Raw genomic sequence first — 18,056 nt, forward strand, 5'->3', positions numbered from 1 at the left:
CAAGTTAGATTTCTGTCACTTACATCCAAGAGTCCTGATGAAAACTTGGCCTGTTTCCTCTTCTGTGGAATGAGGATAGGAGTTTCCACCCCACTGATAGCCTAGGATGGATGAGAAGGTCCAAAGACCTTATGAAGGGCAAAGTGGCAACCCCACAGCAGTAGTAGGTCACTGCAGTCACCCCAGAAGACAGGAGGTTGAGTGAGTCCCAGAGCTGGCCCCTGCCACACTGAGTTAATGAGGCTAGGAGAAAGGGCTGCTAACCATTCAGTGGCCGTGGGATCCTTCTGTGTTCTCTCATATGGGTGATGTCTGCCCTGGGGACCACTGCCAAGGTGGACCACTGTATTTGTTTCAGACTTTGCACTTCAGGTTAATAAGCACCACACGGACCAGGGAGTCCTGCTGCCACCCAGGCATTCTTTCTACAGTGTGGATCGAAGCCCCCTCTAGCCTCTGAAGCCATCATCCCGACAATGCTATGGGTGCTTTGTCCTGCCTTTAGCAACACATGCCCATTATTCCTGTGTGTGCCTCTGGTCCCCTTTGCCAGGGATGCCCCTATACCATGGTCTTCAAGGCCCTACATCATTTGGCCTTTGTCTATCTTTCATGCGTTTATTCATGCAACAAACCTAGTTTGAGCACTTACTGTGTGGCAGGCATTATTCTAAGCCCCGGAGAGAGAGCAGTGAACAAATCAGACAAAACCCTTGCCCTCGTGGAACTTACACGAGGCAGACACAGAAAATAAACCATATAAATAAGTGAAATATGTAGCATACTAGATAGCGATGTGTGATGGAGAAAAATACAGTGGGGAAGTGGGGTTGGCGCAGGACCCCGCCCCCAGCTAGTCTCCCTTTCTCCCTTGATCAGTCCACTCCTGCCACACTGGTCTTCTTCCTGTTCTCAAATACATCAGAGTTGTTACCACCATTGCCTTCTTAGGTCCTCTGTCTCAACTATTTCCCCTCTCCTCCACTCTGAAGATCTTTACACAGCTGGATCCTTCCTACCATTTGAGTCTTAACTCAAATGACACTATAGGTGACCCCCCTGGATCACCCTGCCTAATGCATTTCTCAGTAGTTCTTTATCCTATGGCCTTGTTGCATGGTATCATTTTCTCCATATCATCTCTAGTTGCAAGAGGAGGTGGGAAATGAAGGACAGGGTTAGGCAGCTGCCTTCTGGCAACAGCTGTTTGCCATGGAAGTTGGAAAAGAAACTTTGGTGGACAGCTTTCTGCCTCTGACACAAATACAGCATGATACATGCTACATACAGGAAACAAAGGGGTGAGGGTGGCCCAGGAGAAGCACCTGATGTAGCCTGAGAGACAGAGGAGTCATGGGCGGGCTTCCCAGAGAAGGTAGTGATGAGGTGACTCATGAAGGGTAAGAAAGAATCTGCTGGGCAAAGGAAGAAGGAGGTTACTGCCAACAGAGGAATGACTATGTGCAAAGGTTTGGAGAAAAGAGAGAGCATGTCATAACTTATTTTGTTTAACTTTTTAAATGTTTGTTTATTTTTGAGAGAGAGAGTTGAGCAGGGGAGGGGCAGAGAGAGAGGGAGACACAGAATCCAAAGCAAGTTCTGGGCTCCGAGCTGTCAGCACAAAGCTCAACGCAGGGCTCAAACTCATGAGCCGTGAGATCATGACCTGAGCCGAACTCAGACGCTTAACTGACTGAGCCACCCAGGTGCCCCTTGTCATAACTTATTCCAGAAATTGATGATGGTTCAGTGTTCCTAGGAAACAGCGTTAGAGGAAAGAAAGCAAGAGCTGCAAGGAAACCTAAGAAGAAAGAGTAGGTCATAATAGGATGTGAACACCTTTGACCTAGATGTTGCCAGGGGCCTTTTCCTGTTTTCCTGGTATTGACAATTGAAGTAGATGCAAGGTTGAGGACAGTGTTGAGGACCTCGCATTTAAGGATGATTAAGGATGTCTACTAAGACCGGGGCAAGAACAGACACTGCCCTGGGAGTATACAGAGAAGTGGCAGGACTGGCCCTACCACAGTCACCCTCCTCCTCCGCCCCTCCATGAGCAAAAGTATGGGAAGAGGTGAGACAGGGAATCCATGTAGGCTCAGGGTCCACTGGGGACTCCTGGTTTTTTTTTCCCTTCCCCACCATCGCCAAGGTGAGGGGATTCTATGAGACTTACTCTTAAAGCTGGGGTGGGGGGCTACGAGCAAGATTGATGTGCATCTGGTTTCCCAGTGGAACCTCCACTTAGGCAGCAGGTGTGTTGATCCTGCCCTCTGCCTCCCTGGACAGAGAAAGGACAGGGACATGAGGACAAGAGGAGGCTGCAGGGGAGCTGCCAACAAACCCTCAGGGGTGAGGCTAATGGGCAGGAGTTTCCCAACATCAAGGGTTTGGGCCAGAAGGGCATCGGGCTTGAGCCACTGTATCAGCTACCTATTGCTGCAAAACAAAATACCCTAAAACTTAGAGCCATGAACCAATAGTCATTTATCATGTCATGATTTCCATGGACCAGGAGTTCAGATGGAGCACAGTACACATGACCTATCTCTATTCCATGATGTCTGGGACCTCAGCTAGAAGCTACCATCATCTGAAGGACTTACCTGGGGCTGGAGAATCTACTTCCAAGGTGGCTCACGCACATGGCCGGCAAACTGGTGCTGACAAATTGGTTTCTTTCCATATGGGCCACTCCAAGGGACTGTTTGTCCTTATGACACGGAAGCTGACTCCCCCCTGAGAAAACAACCCAAAGGACCAAGATAGAAGCTGTAATGTCTGATACTACCAAGCCTCAGAAGTCATACACTGTCACCTGTACAGAATTCTACTCACCATACAGTTCAGCTCTGATTCTGTGTAAGAGGAAACTATAGCAGGAAATGAACACCAGGAGGTAAAGATCATTGGGCCCAAAGTGGAGGCTGGAGACCACATCCCTGTTTTGCCTTCTCACCCAGAAGGGCTGGTGAGGGAAGGGGGGATCCTTAAGCGGATTGGGGGTTTATCCTCAACAGAGCTGAGTCAGCTCTCCCTCATTATGATTTTGATCTATGGGAAGACCCCACAGGGTTCTGTGCATAACTCACACATGCCCTGTTAGAAATGCAGGCCCCACGGAAGAGGTCAAGGATCAGTGAGCATAGTCAGAGAAGCAGCCACGGCCCTGTATCATCTCCTAAAAAGACCATCTTCTCCCCACTGCTCTGGAGTATCACCTTTCTCATAAATCAGATGACTGCATATTTATGGGTCTATGTCTAGACTCTGTCCCGTTCCACTGAGCTGTTTGCCTATCTTCATGCCAATACTACATTGTATTAATTATTATACTTACGTGAGTAAGTATCTGGTATCTGGTAGCGTAAGTCCACCACCCTTATTCTTCCTCTTATGAATTGTCTTGGCTCTTGCTGGCCCCTTGGATCTCCATATACATTTTAGAATCAACTTGTCAATTTCCACAAAAAAAATTCTGCCATAAATGTTGACTAGAATTGCATGGCATTCGTAGATCCATTTGAGGAGAATTTTGCCGAGTTACAAAGTTATGACTCAAATACTTGCTTCTGTACATGTTACACTTCAAAAAATATTTCATGTCAGGGGCACCTGGGTGGCTTAGTCGGTTAAGTGTCCGACTCTTGGTCTTGGCTCAGGTCATGATCTCGCGGTTCATGAGCTGGAGCCCCAACCGGGGCTCTGTACTGATGGCACGGAGCCTGCTTGGGATTCTCTCCCTCCCTCTCTCTCTCTCTCTGCCCCTCCCCATATTGTTCTGTCTCCGTCTCTCTCAAAATAAATAAACTTAAAAAAAAAAGAGTCGGATGCTTAACTGACTTAGCCACGCAGGCACCCCAATACTGCTTTTTACAGAAAGGGAGTTGATTTAAATTGTCTTTTAATTTATTTTTTTAAAGGAAAATTTTGTATCACCATTATAAGGGGATAATGAGTCTTTCTTAACATATAAAGATAACTGCCAAAATAAGCATGCTTAAGCATTATTGAATTATAGATAGATATTGTCTGGTGAAGATTTTAAGAATGAATCTTGCTCTTTCTTTGTTCAAAAGGGGAATTTGCAAGTGTCAGAGAAGTGTACAAGGTACATGGCTGTCATATTTATAATTTCTACTTTGGGTAATCAGAAAGATCAGAAAATACTGAAAAAGGAATAATTTTATCATCTGTTGCCAACTGTAGATTCACACGCAGTTGTGAGAAATAATACGGGGATGGTTCGTATACTTTTCTGTTTCCCCCAGTGGTGACATTTTGCAGAGTTATATAGTGCCTCACTGTGAGAATACTGACATCAATCTTTCTTTTTTTTAACACTTATTATGAGAGACAGAGAGACACAGAGCATGAGCAGGGGACGGGCAGAGAGAGAGGGAGACACAGAATCCGAAGCAGGCTCCAGGCTCTGAGCTGTCAGCACAGAGCCTGACGCGGGGCTCAAATTCACAAACCACGAGATAATGACTTGAGCTGAGGTCGGATGCTTAACCGACTGAGCCACCCAGGCGCCCCTACTGACATCAATCTTACTCAACATTCCTCACTTTTACTTGTACTCATTTTTGTGTATGTGTGTGTGTGTGTGTGTGTACTAAATTCTATGTAATGTGATCTCCTGTCTAGATTTGTGTATCCACCACCGTAGATTCTGTGTGTTTTTTAATGGTATGTCTTGCCCCAACTTGTCCTCATTTAGGAACCTGGGCTGATGGAGCAGGCCTCCCCTTACTGGCATAGCACGTGCTGTGTCATGGGGGTGTGGCTATGGAAATTATGCCCTGGCCCCCACTCACGTGTGAAACCTGTTGCCTCCATTTCTGTTTTCTGAGACAAAGCCTGTCATGCCCTAACTAGCTTCAATTAGGCAGGGAAGCAAGATCTTACTAAGTTCCTGAAAGGAGGAGAATTTGAATACTAACGACCACTATCACACTGTTTACCCATTGTGTGCATTGGTGAACACCCTGAAAGGGCCAGGTCTCTAATCCATTCTTGGGGGAAAGCAAGGCGAATAGAACACAAAGAATTATGTACAGCTTTCAAATAACCTCTTAGTAACATTGACACTGTGAGTGAGTAGATCAATTTCCCTTCTCGGGGGTCTTTAGAGACTATGTCAAGTGTGGGATACTTATTCTGGTCATCTCTCTCTGCCTCCTTATTAACCAGGCACCAGGGTCTACCCATATGGCCTCCTAATCCTCTCTTGGGTTCATCCTTCTTTCTACTCCAACCTCTGAGCTCTACACCCCATACAGACCTACCATTCCACTCTCCTCCCAGGGCCTAGCCTCTACTCTGCCTTTCTCCAAGGTCTGCCAAGGTGATCTTTCTTCATTCTCAACGTTCTAGCCAAGTGGAACTCAATAATTAAACACCATGATAACAATGAATTTGAAATTCAAAGGGAGATTCTGAAGAATTAACTGTTGTTGGTGGTGGTTTTTTGTTTGTTTGTTTGTTTGTTTGTTTGTTTGTTTTAGTAAGCTCCAACCCCAGCATGGGGCTGGAACTCACAACTCCTGAGATCAAGAGTTGCATGATCTCCTGACTGAGCCAGCAGAATTAACTGTTTTGAGCTTTCCTTTACAGACTTTATCCAAATACAGAAGGAATTTTTATGTAATAATAGTGATATATTACACATACGATTTTTATATTGCTTATTTTACCTAATATTGTATCAAATCCATTTTATATGTTACCAAATAGTCCCTAAGCATACTAAAAGTAGCTGTCACTGGGGCTCCTGGGTGGCTCAGTCGGTTAAGTGTCTGACTTTGGCTCAGGTCATGATCTCATGGTTCATGAGTTTCAGCCCTGCATCGGGCTTTGGACTGACAGTGCGGAGTCTGCTTCAGATTCTGTCTCCCTCTTTCTGCCTTTCCCCCTATTCTCTCAAAAATAAATAAATGATAAAAAATAAATAAAAGTAGCTATCACTTTCCTATTCTCCCTCATTATGTAAACAATATATTCATTATTGAACAGTTTAGAAAGATCAGGAATCTGTGAATAGGAAAATAGGGCATCAACAATCACACTACCTAGAGATAACCAGCAAAATAATATGTGGTATACATCATTACTGGTTTTTTGTGCATGTTTGACGTAACAACATAACATACCGTATTCGTTAACTTTAGAAAATATCAAAACTACCCCAAAACTCAGCAGCTAAAAATCAACACTTTATTATCTCACAGTCTCTGTGGGTCAAGAATTCAGGAGCAACTTAGTTGGGTGCATCTGGCTCAGATTCTCTCGAAAGGCTACAATCAAGGGGGTGGTTGAAACTATCCTCATCTCAAGACTCGACTGGGGCTGGGAGGATCCACTTTGTTAATTTTTTTTTAATGTTCATTTTTACTTTTGACAGAGAGAGAGAGAGACAGAGCACGAGCAGGGGAGGGGCAGAGAGAGAGACACACACAGAATCAGAAGCAGGCTCCAGGCTCTGAGCTGTCAGCACAGAGCCCGACGCAGGGCTCGAACTCATGGACTGAGAGATCAGGACCTGAGCCGAAGTCAGATGCTCAACTGACTGAGCCACCCAGGCGCCCCTTAGAAGGATCCACTTTGAAGCTGACTTGCTGGCTGTTGGCAGGCCTTCGGTCTGCCCTGTGGTCTGCGGACATTAGTTCCTCACCACACGGGATCTCCATAGAGCTGCTCATGATATGGCAGCTGGCTTCTCCGGAACGAGGAGAGAAGGGAGAAGCAGAGAGATGGAGAGTCTCCAGTATGGAAGGCACAATCTTTTTACAAAGCAGTATCAAAAGCAACGTTCTACCACTTCAGCTGTGTTGTTACGAGCCAGTCCCTAAATCTGGCCTATACCAAAAGGCCAGATGAGAATCCCTGGGGGCCATGTAAGGGGCTGCCTACTGACTGCTTATACAAAAGCTTATACAAAACATTATTCTGTAACCTACTGGTGTTTTGTTTACTTGAGATATAATTCATATACCACAAAATTGACCTCTCACCAATTTTAGAGGGTACAATTCAGTGATTTCTGACGTAGTCACAAGGTTGTGGAAACACTACCACTTATTCCAGAACATTTTCTTTTAAACAATTAAAAAATTTTTTTAAATGTTTATTGATGAGAGAAAGAGAGAGAGAGAGAGAGAGAGAGAGAGAGAGAGAGAGAGAGCATGAATGGGAGAAGGGCAGAGAAAAAGGGAGACACAGAATCCAAAACAGGCTCCAGGCTCTGAGCTGTCAGCACAGAGCCCAAAGTGGGGCTTGAACTCAACAAGCCGCGAGATCATGACCTGAGACAAAGTTGGACGCTCAACCGACTGAGCCACCCAGGCACCCCTCAGGAATGCATCTTTAAAGAGTTCTAGCTCCATTCTTCTTCCTCTGGTAGCTGCCACACCAGACCAGGCCTGCAGGTTGTTATTTTTGAAGGTTACTGTGGACCTGGACAACAAGGGATGGGTCTAGGGCAAGTGAAGATGTCATAAAACACTGTTTGTACTGACACTCATATTTACTCTTAAGTGTTCTTCAGGTTGTTTCAAGCCTTTGGCTAATTTCCACAGGCCTCAAAAAGTTGATTTTGATCATTTTTCAGTTTTCTGGTTGATTTTAGGGAGGAAACATTTTTTTGAGTCCTTACATTGCCATTTTCACTGATCTCACTCACACCTACTTTTTTTTTTAAACTTGAAAATGAACTCTGAACTTTTTCAAATGACTAATTATTCTGAAGTATGATGTTCTCATGACTGAATTGCATTCCACTCTATGAATAAATTATTGTTGCTTGAAGAACCGCCTCCCAACTGTTCGACATTAGATGGTGGAAATCTCCAGGGATATGCTGGAGCCAGGGGGCACTGACTCGCAAGACCCACTTGTATACCTCTCTTCCCAAATCTCTGGTCAATGAAAGTCCATTGGTAGCTTGAAATGGGCCATGGCAGAAATGCTTACATCACAGAAACTGGCAAAAGTACAAAATGTTTCTCTCTACCCCCAACTGGTAGCTGGCTGCTAAATATTTAACTGCACATCAGTGGGTGCAGGTACATAGCAGAAAGCCGTATTAGGACCACATTTCATTCGTTTGTGTATCCTCAAGACTCAGCAGAAGGCCTATCACACTGTAAGTGTTCATGGCTTTTGGTTCTTTTTGTGTACATGCTTTTTCAACATAGATTCCCAATTTGAGGACTATTTTATCATCTTTCTTGATTCAGCGTAACTTCAAAGCTCATTATATGTTGACACGTAATTGTCATTATTTTAATGGCTGCAATTTTCCTTTGAATGAATGAATCATTGTTTCTTTAATCCCTTCCATGTCGATTTATTATTAGGTTATTTCCAATGTTTTGCAGTGATGGACATCTCTATGTAATGACCATTTTGTATCCTGTTAGAACTCCTTTAAATCTGGAACATGTTATCTTGTTAAGAAAAACCACCCGAGATAGAGTAAAAATCACATAGGACTTCCTAGATCATGAATTCTTTTATACAGCGAGTGTCTCTTCTAGTCTAAACTTAAAACCTTTATGCTGTACAGAAATTTTGCTACCTTGCTTCAGTCTTTTTCTTTTTTATATGGCAGGAGCTAAAAGGAATTGGCCCTGACCTTGCTTAGCTGTGTAAACAAAGGCAGGTGAGACCTGGCCGTGACTCAGGCCACTTGAGTCTCTGCAAGGACATACTGAATGTGTTAAAATACCTACCATTACAGAAATTTGGAGCCTCTTTCATTTCCGTACAAACAAAGCCATGGATGTTAAATCAGAGCCTGCGGAGGCAGGGGTGGGGAGAGGTGGTGGTGCATAAGCAAAGAGGAAGGAGTGATCTCTCTGCATCTGTCACCCCACCATTCATGTGGTACACACATGAACATTTTTTTTTATTATTATTTGTTTGTTTCAAGTTTTTATTTAAATTCTCACATGAACACTTTAATTTTTTAAAGTTTATTTATTTATTTTGAGGGAGAGAGAGAGAGAGAGAGAGAGAGAGAACATGAGTGGAGTAAGGGCAGAGAGAGAGGGAGAGATAGGATCCCAAGCAGCTTGGAGTCTGACACGGGGCTCGAACCCACGAACAATGAGATCATGACCTGAGCCAAAATTAAAAGTCGGATGCTTAACTGACTAAGCCACCTAGGCGCCCCTCTTCGGGACATATTTAAATGGCAAACCAAGTAGGGGGAATTATTAGGTAAGTAATAATAGAGCACGGCAAACCACGCAGGTGGCATAGCAATTCCTAGGATTTGGAAAACCCACTGCAGGATCGTAGTTAGTCCTCCTGACAACTGTAACAGTTGCTTATTTTTTTCCCCCACTTGAGAATGGACACTGAGGGTCAGAAAATAGAAATGACCTGTCAGGGTGACGTGGTGGCAGTGGTCAGTGACAAAGTTGAGATTCGCTCCTGGCCACCCCACTCCCACCCCCACTTCGTCACGTACAGACTGTGAGAGCCACCAGCAGGGCTAACTTTGGAGAAGTGAAAACTCTTCCAGGCCACTTCCTCCTGGTGGCTGTGGTCATCCATCAGCTCCCAGTTCCCCTCTGATGGGGCTGATCTGTTGCAGAGAATGCACTGCGCTGGTGGTGCAGAGCCTGCTTGGAATTCTCTCTCTCTCCATCCCTTCCCCACTTGCGTGCTCCCTCTCTCTCTCTCTCTCTCTCCCTCCCTCCCTCCCTCCAGGAGATCTGCTGCACCCTCCAGTGTGCAGACTGGAAGGCTCAAGACCAGAGAGGAGGGAGGGGCCTGTCTGGGTCTCTGTTCCTTCTCCTTGCCCTCGTCTGTGGGCTACGGTCTATATTCCAGGAAAATAAAAGAGAAAGTGCAGTGGAGATGGCATAAGGGGTTGGGATGCTGCTTGAGCACAGGCTGAGAGCTCCTTGTCCAAAGCCAATGACTCATGTGGCCCCAGGACTCGCTCAGGGCAGCGTATGGACGAGGGAGTGAGACCCAAGCCAGCCTTTCCAGGGATCCATTGGCCATCGGAGTGCTTCTTGGGCTAGAGGTTTCAACGCTGTCGTATGCTACAGACCAGGGCCAACCAGCAGGGAAGGAGAAGGTCTTTTCAGGCATCCCTGCAGCCCACTGCTCTTGCTACAATACAAACAACTTCTGTTTTATGTCCTAGATTGAGAACCATTGCCCTAACATCTTCTAGGCCTCAGCTTTGGGCATGTATGTACGTATGTATGTATTTGTTTAGAGGGAGAAAGAGAGAGACAGAGAGAGAGAGAGAGAGAGAGAGAGAGAGAGAGAGAGAACCCACGCAAGTGGGGAAGGGGTGGGGAGAGAGAGAATTCCAAGCAGGTTCTGCGCTACCAGCGCAGAGTCTGATGAGGAGCTCGAACCCACAAACCGTGAGAGCGTTTAGTTCTATGAACCATAGACTTGGAATCTAAGTTCCAAGTCTGTCAGATACGGCTATTCTGCCATCTACCCTTCCCTCTGCCTCTTTCTCCCACCTGCCTACTCCTGTGATCTCTGATTTTAATTTTACACTATCAAACCAGAGAGTGCTTATGTTTTGTTCTGTAACCAAAATTCTCTTCCTTGCTGTGTCTATAGGTTGACTTTTAAAGTTGAAAAGTCAATATTGCTCACAGGGTTAGAACTATATAAACATTATTACCAGGCAGTACACTATGGTTATATTTCCTTTCTTGGACAGCCTTTGATTTTTCTTGTACTGAACTTATCGAAATACTTTTAAGGGCGCCTGGCTGGCTCAGTCAGTTAAGCGTCTGACTTTGGCTCCAGCCATGATCTCACAGGTTTGGAGTTCAAGCCCCACATCAGGCTCTCTGCTGTCAACACACAGAGCTCGCTTCGGATCCTCTGTCCCTTTCTCTCTCTGCCCCCCCGCCCCGTGCTCTCTTTCTCTCTGAAAAATAAATGAGACATTAAATAAAAATTAAAAACTAAAGTTGAAAAGTCAATATTGTTCATAGGATTAAAACTATATAAATAAGCACTATTACCTCCACAACCAAGCAGCATACTATGGTTACATTTCCTTTCTTGGGCAACCTTTGATTTTTCTTGTCTTCAACCATTTTTAGGGGTGCCTGGCTGGCGGAGTCCAGGGAGCAGGCCACTCTTGATCTCGGGGTCATGAGTTCAAGCCCCAGTTTGGGCATAGGGCGTACTTACAAAATAAAGTAAAATAAAATAAAATCTTTAAAAAAAGGAAACAAAAGTCAACTACTTCTACTTAACGGCCTCTTAAAGGTCTTCCGTTTTTTTCCAATGACCATATAGTAATTCAAGTCTGTAGATTTAAATTTTTTAATTAAAACTTCTATCGTAGTGGGGTACATGCAACATGAAGTTGGCCATCTTGACCTTTTCTGAGTGTTTAACTCAGTGGCATTAAGTACATTCGCACTGTTTGGCAACTATCACCATCCACGGAGCTTTTTCACCATTCCATATTAAAACTCCGTAGCCATTAAAAAATAACTCCCCATTTTCCCCTCCCCAGCCCTTGGTAACTACCATTCTACTCTGACTCTATGAATTTGACTATTCCAGGAACCTCATACGAATGGAATCGTATGAGAGGGAGCAAAATACCTGACCCCAAAATATGTCAGTCACTTTGGCACAAGGATTATTTTGAGCTGAAGGCAATCAAGACCAGCAGATTCAAGAAAAACTTTTTTTTTTTACTTCTTCCTTAACTACCTAAAGGAATTTAGAATTGGGTCCCGGCCCAGAAAGAGAGCTGTTACCAAAAGTGGCTGTTTATCTGAAAGATCTATCTGTACAGCAGGGCAAACACCTAATTACCAAACATCCACTCTTCCTGCTGTCCTGTGAACGACCCTCTGTCCCTTTGAAGCACCAGGCCCCCATCCCATTCCCTAGCTTCGGAGGGCATATAAGCCTCAACTGACTGTCTCATCTTTGGAATCTCATTGTCTTTGTGGGGTCCCCACATGTATGCAATTAAATTTGTCTTTCTTTTTTTTTTTTAATATTTATTTTATTTTTGAGAGAGAGTGCGCACACACAAGTGGGGCAGGGGCAGAGAGAGACACACACACAGAATCGGAAGCAGGCTCCAGGCTCTGAGCTGTCAGCACAGAGCCTGACGCAGGGCTTGAACTCATGGACTGGGAGATCATGACCTGAGCCAAAGTCCGACACTTAAGTGACTGAACCACCCAGGCGCTCTTAAATTTGTTTTTCTCCTGTTAATCTGTCTTATATCAATTTACCAAGAAAGATTTTTCCTCCCCAGCAGTCAGCACCTCCCCAGCAGGATGCACCACCGGCTGGAAACTGCTTGCTTTGAGGCTGCTGCAACATAGAGGGCCTGGGACCTCTGACAAGCACTAGCAGGCAGTAAGAATTCTTACCACTTCAGTCTCCCAGATCTCTGCCTACAGAGACTTGTGGAAGAGACAGTGGTGACTCTTTTCTTTCCCCCTTTTCTCTTTTTCTAAATTTATTTTTTAAAAAAATTTTTTTTAATGTTTATTTATTTTTGAGACAGAGAGAGACAGAGCATGAATGGGAGAGGGTCAGAGAGAGGGGGAGACACAGAATCCGAAGCAGGCTCCAGGCTCCGAGCTGTCAGCACAGAGCCCGACGCGGGGCTCGAACTCACGGACTATGAGATCATGACCTGAGCTGAAGTCGGACACTTAACCGACTGAGCCACCCAGGCGTCCCTCTCCTTTTCTAAATTTAGATAAGCAGGAGAAAATCTGTGTGCAGCTAGGTCCTTCGATTTAGGGACTCCGGTGAAGATTTGATAGGCATACTCTTGATTTTTTTGTTAATCCTTTTCCTCCCAGAGATGGTCACTGTTTTCCTTTGTCTCTGTTGTGTCATTTGTCGGGAGGAAGAAAGCCACAGGGAAGAATGCAGGCGTGGGCCTGTAAGCCTGCTGTCTGACCTGGCCTCCCAGAATGGTGAGCCCATGGCTCTCAACAGACCCGTGTTCACTTAGACAAACGTTGCTGTGGGTAATTGTTCACATGAGATAAAGACTGTTGCTAAGGGACATCTTGGAAGCCAAAGCCACAAAACTGGTGGGCACGGGTCTAGCACTTAAACGCTGTTAGAATGATCGTCACGTAACTCAAAGACTCATGTGTTACGATACACTGGTTACAGAACAGGTTTGGCTGACCGTAGGTCACCTGCCAGCCTTAAGAAAATTTCTGTGTAATGAGGCACACTGTAAACCACCACGCAATCCCCAACCCTGAGGCACATCCGTCTTACATATTAATTTGGGTCTGAGAGACCCAAGGCTTAGCTAAAGCTGTTAACGTGCATATAAGAAAAACTGGATGAGGTTTCCCTTTTCTCCTGTTCTATGTCGTGAGAACTTGGCTTTATCAACAGCGAGAATACTCTGGAGGATGCATGTACTGGTTTGCATCGGGTGGATAGCCATAGCCTGTGGATCTCGTAAGCAGAATTCTCTTTGTCCAACTGTGCCAGTTTTCAGGGGAATTTGACATAAGGGGTCCTGGTCCATAAGGAGCCTTTGTTTTCTCAATCTCTGTTGTCACTAGTTTTGCAGGATAGAATTGTGAGCGTACCCCCATCTGCGGCTGGATCATTTTCAGGCTAACTTTGGGAGTGAATATTTTTGGACCTTGTTAGGGCTGCAGTTTTTATACTCTCCTTTGGAAATACCTCTTGAGTTCATGGTTAAGTCATAAAAAGACTTATTGGGGGGCACTTGGGTGGCTCAGTCGGTTAAGCGTCTGCTCAGGTCATGATCTCATGGCTTGTGAGTTTGAGCCCCGTGTCAGGCTCTGTGCTGACAGCTCAGAGCCTGGAGAGTGCTTCAGATTCTGTTTCTCTCTCTCTCTCTCTCTCTCTCTCTCTGCCCCTCCCCCGCTCACGCTCTGTCTCTCAAAAATAAATAAACATTAAAAAAATTAAAAAGAAAAAGACTTATTGGTTGGAGTTATTCGTCGATGGAGCCTTTGAACTGGCTATATTTAAAAGAAAAAAAAAGTGTTTTAGAGAGCTGTTATCCTAAACAAGTATCTTATTGGTACCCATACAAAGACCAAATTAAAAAGAGGACACAACAAGTTATAATGGCTAGCCTTAGGGACTCCCTTAACAAGATGAAGGAACACGAATTAGACTTAAAACAAAAATTAAATCCAATGTGAATTCCTTTCATTTTTTAAAATGTTTCTTTAGTTTTGAGAGACAGAGCATGAACACAGAGAGGTGGAAATACAGAATCCAAAAGCAGGTTCCAGTCTCTGAGCTGTCAGCACAGAGCCTTGTGTGGGTCTTGAACCCCCAAACTGTAAGATCATGACCTGAGCCAAGGTCAGATACTTAACTGACTGAGCCACCCAGGTGCCCCGAATTCTCCTTCTTAAAATCTAGCCGTGTCTGTGTATTTCGACTTCCTTTTCCCTACAAGATTTACAGAGAGCTCTCTGGCCTGATCTTCAGGCCCGTGGTATATAGGTTGCTCATTTAAGTGCTAAAAGTCAGGAAATAAAGTTAGTAGAAGCCCCTTGGACAGGGAATAGGGCTTGGTTTGCTGAGCTCTACAATCAGGCTCTGCCAGCATCAGGCTTTCCTATCAATGTCCTTTGCAGATAAATTCTAGATCCCCATCCAAAGAAATCACATCCCCTACATGCCGGGAAATAAAATTTCGCCTTGTCCCTTCCTTTGCAAACCCGGACCTGTTGGTTTTCAACCCTTTCACTCCCAGAAATAGCTATTGCCTTCTTTCTTGCCTAGTTTTGTATGCTAAGAACTTGGCTTGGCTTTCTGCCTGCCTGGAGCATACAGGTTGTCAGTCCTTTCTTTTGGCTACCTTTGGGAGTGATTCCGGATCTTGGGAAGGTAATATCCTTTGCACCCTCTTGGGGACCCCTCTCACATCCAAGGAAGGAATTTGTTTAATACTGCCAGAAATATTACTGTTTGTCCTGGCTGAATACTGACAAGACACAGGCGTTCCTTGGAGCTATTGCAGGGTTGGTTCCAGACCACCACAATAAAGCAAATAGCATAATCCAGTCAGTCAAATGAATTTTTTGCTTCCCAACGTATGTAAAAGTTATGTTTACACTACACTTCAGTCTATTAAATGTGCATTATGTCTAAAAAAACCAATGTGTGGGGGGTGCCTGGCTCGGCTGGTAGAGCATGTAACTCTTGATCTCAGGGTCGTGAGCTCAAAACCTGTGTTGGGCATGAAGCCTACTTAAAATAAATAAAAATTAAGAAAAAAAAACAATGTACATACCTAATGTAAAAAATACTTTACTGGTAAAAGTGTTAACCATCACCTAAGCTTTCAGGGAGCCATCACCTTATTGTTGGTGTAGAATCTTGACTCGATGTGGATGGCTGCTGTCTGACCAGGGTAGCTAGGTTGCCCAGGGCTGGGTGGCTGTGGCAAATTCTTTTTTTTTTAATTTTTTCGTTTATTTTTTTTTGAGACAGAGAGAGACAGAGCATGAACGGGGGAGGGTCACAGAGAGAGGGAGACACAGAATCTGAAACAGGCTCCAGGCTCTGAGCATTCAGCACAGAGCCCGACGCGGGGCTCGAAGCCACGGACCGCGAGATCATGACCTGAGCCGAAGTCGGATGCTTAACCGACCGAGCCACCCAGGCGCCCCTGTGGCAAATTCTTAAAATAAGACAACAATGGAGTCTGCTGCGTTGATTGACTCTCCTTTCATGAACCATTTCTCTCTAGCATGTGATGCTGTTTGATAGCATTTTACCCACAGCAGAACTTCTTTCAAAATTGGAGTCCAAACTCTCAAACCCTGCTGCTGCTTTATCAATTAAGTCATTGTCATATTCTGAATCCTTTGTTGTCATTTCAAGAGTTGTCACAGCATCTCCACTAGGAATAGATTCATTTCAAGCAACCACTTTCTTTGTCATCTATAAGAAGCAACTCCTCATCTGTTAAAGTTTGATCATGAGATGGCAGTCATTCAGTCATATCTTCAGGCTCCACTTCTAATTCTGGTTCTCTTACTGTTTGTACCACATCTGTGGTGACTTCCTCCATTAAAGCCTTGAACCCCCTCAAAGCCCTCCATGAGGGTTGGACTCAACTTCTTCCAAACTTCTGTTCATATTGATATTTTGACCGCTTCCCATGAATCACGAATACTCTTAATGGCATCTAGAATGGTGAATCCTTTCCAGAAAGTTTTCAATGGAATTTGCCCAGATCCATCAGAGGAATCAGTATCTATGGCAACTATAGCTCTACACAATGTATTTCTTAAATAATAAGACTTAAAAGTTGAAATCACTCCTTGATCCCCATGCTGCAGAATGGATGTTGTGTTAGCAGACATGAAAACATGAATCTTGAACATCTCCTTCATAGCTCTGGGGTGACCAGATACATCATTAATGAACAGTAATATTTAGAAAGTAATCTTTTTTTCTGAGCAGTAGGTCTCAACAGTGGGCTTAAAATATTCAGCAATCCACGTTGTACACGGATGTGCTGTCATTCAGGCCTTGTTGTTGCACGTAGAGAGCATTGGCAGGGTAGATAAAGCGTAATTGTCAAGGGCCCCGGGATTTTCTGCATGGTAAGTGAGCACTGGCTTCCACTTAAAGTCACCAGCTGCATTAGCCCCTAACAAGAGAGGCAAGCCTGTCCTTTGAAGCTTTGAAGCCAGGCATTGACTTTGCTTCTCTCGTTATGAAAATCCTAGACGGCATCTTCTCCCAACAGAAGGCTGTTTCATCTACACTGGAAATCTGGTTAGTGAACCCACCTTCATTCGTATCTCAGCCTGACCTTCTGGAAAACTCGCTGGGGGTTCTACATCAGCACTTGCTGCTTCACCTTGTCCTCGTATGTTGGGGAGACAGCTTCTTTCCTTAAACCTCACGAACCAATCTCCGCTAGCTTCAGACGTTTCTTCTGCGGCTTCCTCACCTCTCTCAGCCTTCACAGAATTGAAGAGAGTCAGGGCCTTGCTCTGGATTAGGCTTTGGCTTAAGAGAATGTTGCGGCTGGTTTGATCTCTTATCCAGACCACGAAAACCTTCTCCATATCTGTGTTCAGGCTGCGTGACTTTCTTACCGTTTTTGTGTTCACTGGCGGAGCACTTTGAATTTCCTTCCAGAACTTTTCCTTCGCATTCGCATCACAGCCATGTTCCTTGGCTATTTGTTGCACAAGGCCTGGCTTGGGGCCTTTCTCGGTTTTTGACACGCTTGCCTCACTAAGCGGAATCACTTCTACCTTTTCACGTGAAGTGAGAGACGTGGGAGTCCTCATTTCACTCGAACGCGTAGAGGCCACTGTAAGCCTCTTCACTGGCCTGATTTCAATATTATCGTGTCTCGGGGAACAGGGAGGCCCGAGGAGAGGAAGGGGGGAAGGGGAGGGGCTAGTCGCTGGAGCCGTCAGAACACGCACATCTTTCGATTAAATTCCCCATCTTTTATGGACGCGGTTCACGGCACCTCAAATCAGTTACAGCAGCAACATTCAACAATCTCTGATCACGGATCGCCAGAACAAATAGATTAACAACAAAAAAATTTGAAATACTGCGAGAATTACCGAGATGTGACACAGGGACGTGAAGCGAGCAAATGCTGCAGAAGAAAGGGCGCCGAGCGACTTGCTTAAAGCAGGGTCACCACGAACCTTCGATTGGTAAAAAAAAAAAAAAAAAAAAAAAAAAAAAATGCAGTATCTGCAAAGCGCAATAAGGTAAGGTGTGCTTGTACTCAAAACATATTTGAGGAACAAGCAAATGAACGAGTCTGCTTACATGATGACGGATAAAGTCGCTGGGCTTTTTACTCAAGTGATCGGTCCTCTTCCTTCACCACCAAGCCTGCCAACTTCCCCCTCCCCTCTCCTTTCTCCTTGGCTTCCCTGAGAATACCCTCCTTTGTGGCTCCTGCAGGAGCAGGAACTTGGGCGTGGAAGGTCCTGAGAGCCCCCTGTGGGACCTGCCCATGATGCTCCAGAGAAGTCCCAGCTCCCGGCTGTGCTGCGGCCTCACCCTGGCTGGCC

The 18,056-nt window shown here is 45.0% G+C and overlaps 1 long non-coding RNA gene across 1 annotated transcript in view; it reads right to left on the reverse strand.

Moving 5' to 3' along the window:
- Positions 1–2,608: 2,608 nt before the first annotated feature.
- The window catches only part of LOC132676997 (uncharacterized), a 49,623-nt gene continuing 34,175 nt past the window's right edge, over positions 2,609–18,056 (reverse strand). The window contains exon 3 of the long non-coding RNA XR_013554094.2: positions 2,609–2,739. This is a non-coding gene — a long non-coding RNA (uncharacterized LOC132676997). The remainder of the gene's footprint in view (positions 2,740–18,056) is intronic.

Source organism: Panthera onca, chromosome A2 (genome assembly GCF_046562875.1).
Source record: "Panthera onca isolate mPanOnc1 chromosome A2, mPanOnc1 haplotype 2, whole genome shotgun sequence".
In the NCBI taxonomy this organism is placed as follows: Eukaryota; Metazoa; Chordata; class Mammalia; order Carnivora; family Felidae; genus Panthera; species Panthera onca.